This window comes from Oncorhynchus tshawytscha, linkage group LG30 (assembly GCF_018296145.1).
Source record: "Oncorhynchus tshawytscha isolate Ot180627B linkage group LG30, Otsh_v2.0, whole genome shotgun sequence".
Taxonomy (NCBI): Eukaryota; Metazoa; Chordata; class Actinopteri; order Salmoniformes; family Salmonidae; genus Oncorhynchus; species Oncorhynchus tshawytscha.
The window spans coordinates 47,405,474-47,410,350 of record NC_056458.1 but is presented as its reverse complement, the minus strand read 5'-3'; the positions used below and the strand labels follow the sequence as shown (position 1 = coordinate 47,410,350).

The window sequence follows — 4,877 nt, the reverse complement described above, 5'->3', positions numbered from 1 at the left end:
GTGAATAGCGCAACTGATGTGTGGTTATGAAAACTCAGACTGAAATGTATATATTTTTTAAAATAATATTGATAATAATAATAGCATCAAAATGGTATGGTCGGGCTGGACCATTAACATCCAGGGCTGAAGCCCCAGAAGCCCAGGCCTAATGGCGCCACTGGCTAACATACTGGCTATGGATACATGTTTATAGAAAACATGCCTTGCATTGAATGCTGTCTATAAGGGAGTTTAATGTAAATATTGAATGTAATAAATCCTGAGTAAACTGTTTGCATTTTTCTGTGTCAGGTGTGACGTGTCAGAGAAGACATCGGACAACAAGGCATCAATAGAATCTATTTATTGCAAAGCTACAGAGGATTCTCAGATATTGACAGGCATTGGTTTGAAAAGCATTTGGCGACAGCAGCCAGGTAAACAAAAACGGTTAACAGGGTTATTAAACCACTGTGTCATTTGTGTGAACTATCCCTTTAAGCACATAATTTGGGGGAAATAAAAACAGGCAGCGCAATTGTGGATATTAAAGGTTTACAATGATTGTGTGCTTTGGTCAGTAATTCATTATGTGGATCATTTAAACAGTTTATGCCCTTGTCACTTCATATTTGGATACATTTTAAACGGTTTTCTGATCTCCTTTTGCATTTTCTAGCTGAATTCTTGTCCTTTCATCTTTCTCTCGCTGTCTATTGTGTTCCATTAATTGTAGTCTTTGCTTCTCAAGCTCCTGTCTTCGTTTTTCTTCCATATTTTGTTCTGTTTCCATTCTCGCGTTCTTAACAAGGAGCTCCCTGTAATCCTCTTCTGTCTTTTTCTTTTCCTTCTCCATGTTCTGTTTTTCCTTCTCCATGTTCTGTTTGTCCTCCTCCGCTTTCTGTTTGTCCTTCTCCGCTTTCTGTTTGTCCTCCTCCGCTTTCTGTTTATCAGTTTTGGCTTGATCGCGGTCTCGCTCTGCCTTATCCGCTCGATCTTTTGACGAATCTCCACCCATTCTCTTGTTGATCTTGTAGGTCTCTGACTTTCTTGGAGATGAGATATGAAAATAACCAAAAAACAGACAGTGAATGCTTTTGCTCTCGAAACAGTATTTTTTGTACTGTATATTTGGTACTGTTTCCTGAAGAAAGTGTTCCAGCTTCGACTACATTTTGTTTTGATAAACGTGGGTTCTTAGACTCAGTAGAAGCTATTAAGGTATTTGTGATCCACCAGTATGACTAAACAGGATGGTCAAACAAGGCTAACTTTAATGTTTCTTTAAATACCTTCAGACAATATAACTGCCACCATCCTCTGTGTTTCTACTCTACATTTGTAAATAATTTGTTCTTAATTGACTTGCCTAGTTAAATAAAAGTTTCATATAAAAAATATTGATGGTGAAAATCTATTTTCTCATCTGTCTGTTCAAGTGAAATGGTGCTGGGAGTGTAAAGTAGTAATGTTGTCTTCCTCTGAATCTCTTTCCAAGTTGTGGAAGGTGTAAATATGGCTGGATTGCGTTCCAGTGCTTCTAAATCGCAATAATTATTCAATACGCTCAAACTAGCTAGGCTTCAGTAAATTATTGCATAAAGATTATTTTCACTCCATCAGGGATAGCGTACACAGACAGGAATAATATGATAGACAATCAAATTCTCTCCATGAGCGTTTTCGCGTTCGAGGACACCCCGATATTTGGCTGATAAAGCTTCAAAACAAGTTAGTTAAAAGCTTGAACAGAATCCAGTTAATTAATAAATCTCAACAAAAACATAAGAAACTGTGGCTACTTTGAAGAATCTCAAATATAGAATATATTTTTGTTTGTTGAACAATTTTTTTGGTTACTACAGTGCATGATTCCATATGTGTTATTTCATAGTTTTGATGTCTTCACTATTATTCTACAATGTAGAAAATAGTACAAATAAAGAAAAACACTGGAATTAGTAGGTTTGTCCAAACTTTTGACTGGTTCTACATATACACACACACACACACACACACACACACGCGCGTTCTTGTACTAAGATGTATATTAACAAAACATCCCACACATTGAAAGTACGTCTTGGAGAACATAAATCCACTATTAGAAGTCAAAATATCACCTTGCCAGTTGAGACACTTTATAGAACACAGAACACAATCATTCTATTAATGAATTGCGTTGCGTCGGGATCAAAAAAGTTAATCTACATATATGTGGTGACCATGACAACAAATTACTACACAGAGAAGCCATGTGGATATATACATTAAATTCTGTATCTCCACGTGGTGTAAACTAAGCATTAGACTTCACCTCCTTCCTATAAGCCACATTTAGACTGTTATACAAGAACACTGTCCATATCAGACCTTGCATACAGTTTATGAGTTCGACCCACGAACGAACGGCTTTACCTGATATCCTTTGTGAATTGATACGATGTATTTAGTTGAGCGGACACCTGCGGTGGTATATTTGAGTTGTCATTCGCTCCCGCTCCCAAACCCTATAATTCTGTTTTTCTTTGTGACTAATTTGTATACAGGTAGAGCAGAAAAGACACATCCCTGATTGCTCTGGAAGAGCGCGATGGTTCCCGTTTGTTCAGTAAATTATCCTCCTTATTAAAAGCTAGTCTCGGATTGGTACATACATTTTTGGACATTTAAATTGACACAGAATAACCATACATTTTTGAAGAATATAATTTAAATATCCCATTAGAACCCCACATAAACGCTGATTTTACTCCATTATTAGTAAATGTAAAGAATCAATGTACAGATTAAAAGCATGGTTAAAACTATGTCAATCTTGGCATCTAGAGCACTGTTAATTTGACAGGGATTACATTTCCCTGGCCCCATCCTTCAGTTGTATACCACAATAAGTGGAGAAACGCACGATTTGTGTAGTATTTCTCAAAGATCAACTCAAACCAGAATCGACATTTGGTAAAACAAGGCAGCGATATTGTTTTAGTGATGAAAGGGAGGAGAGAAGCATCCGGCAGTGGGATTTTATTTTGCAATGATGTCAGATGTCGAACAAAAAAACGTATTTGTTTAAAGTAACTTATTCGTTGTTGTAATATCCCAAACGGACGTGCCAGTTTCACCAACTGCAGATTGCAACTTTAATGATTTCCCGTAAAGGTTTCGCTAAGCAACCATTTAGGCCTACCGTTGAAATATGGTTTAGTAGCCTACCTTAAATCAACGAAGCTTGCCGATGGATGTCAAACAGAATAAAATCACATGTAGATGTTCAGAATAGAAGCCAATGATGCAACATACACCAGCAAGTATGAGATGAATCTCTACCAAGATGTAGACTGGCGTCTGACACCCTCTTTTATAGACCAAATCACAGAGTTTCTAAACCCAGAGGCGCAACATCGCAAGATTTCCAGGAACGCTTGTGAAATAGACTAAACAGAAGAGGCCGGGGTTTGGGGCTTGAGAAGTCAATGAGAGTGAAATATCTTCCTTAGTTATTCATTTTCACGAAATCAAAGGGCTCAACCAAGATTCGAGTCAATTTCTTAAGTAGTTGAACATGTTATTACGCCAACCTCGTGAAAGTGATAAACTGACACGTTTTAATTTTTGTCAAAAACAAGTTTATATCGAAGGACTGCATTTGAATTGACGGACTGCACATGCGCAGTTCAGCGCGAGACGACCGTTAGACCGTGGCTTGTTTCTACGCCTGAGCGTCACTATCCAACGTCAATATGACATCCCCTACAAGTGTGGTCGGGATTTCTGTTGGAGAGAAGCAGTTTTAGCTTATCTTCATACTGTACTGTCTTTGACCAAATCTCTTTTTATTGTAAAACACGTGACCACCCCACAAATCAAATCAAATCAAATTTTATTTGTCACATACACATGGTTAGCAGATGTTAATGCGAGTGTAGCGAAATGCTTGTGCTTCTAGTTCCGACAATGCAGTAATAACGAGCAAGTAATCTAACTAACAATTCCAAAAAAAACTACTGTCTTATACACAGTGTAAGGGGATAAAGAATATGTACATAAGGATATATGAATGAGTGATGGTACAGAGCAGCATAGGCAAGATACAGCAGATGATATCGAGTACAGTATATACATATGAGATGAGTATGTAAACCAAGTGGCATAGTTAAAGTGGCTAGTGTTACATGTATTACATAAGGATGCAGTCGATGATATAGAGTACAGTATCAACGTATGCATATGAGATGAATAATGTAGGGTAAGTAACATTATATAAGGTAGCATTGTTTAAAGTGGCTAGTGATATATTTACATCATTTCCCATCAATTCCCATGATTAAAGTGGCTGGAGTAGAGTCAGTGTCATTGACAGTGTGTTGGCAGTAGCCACTCAATGTTAGTGGTGGCTGTTTAACAGTCTGATGGCCTTGAGATAGAAGCTGTTTTTCAGTCTCTCGGTCCCAGCTTTGATGCACCTGTACTGACCTCGCCTTCTGGATGACAGCGGGGTGAACAGGCAGTGGCTCGGGTGGTTGATGTCCTTGATGATCTTTATGGCCTTCCTGTAGCATCGGGTGGTGTAGGTGTCCTGGAGGGCAGGTAGTTTGCCCCCGGTGATGCGTTGTGCAGACCTCACTACCCTCTGGAGAGCCTTACGGTTGAGGGCGGTGCAGTTGCCATACCAGGCGGTGATACAGCCCGCCAGGATGCTCTCGATTGTGCATCTGTAGAAGTTTGTGAGTGCTTTTGCTGACAAGCCAAATTTCTTCAGCCTCCTGAGGTTGAAGAGGCGCTGCTGCGCCTTCCTCACGATGCTGTCTGTGTGAGTGGACCAATTCAGTTTGTCTGTGATGTGTATGCCGAGGAACTTAAAACTTGCTACCCTCTCCACTACTGTTCCATCGATG

At 39.1% G+C, this 4,877-nt stretch overlaps 1 long non-coding RNA gene across 1 annotated transcript; it reads right to left on the bottom strand.

Annotated features, from left to right (window-relative positions):
* Window positions 1-331: 331 nt before the first annotated feature.
* LOC112228226 lies at window positions 332-3,343 on the bottom strand. Its single transcript, XR_002950003.2, has 2 exons — window positions 3,196-3,343; window positions 332-1,031 (listed from the first exon to the last, which is right to left on the bottom strand). It is a non-coding gene; the product is annotated as an uncharacterized LOC112228226 (long non-coding RNA).
* Between the last annotated feature and the right edge of the window lie 1,534 nt (window positions 3,344-4,877).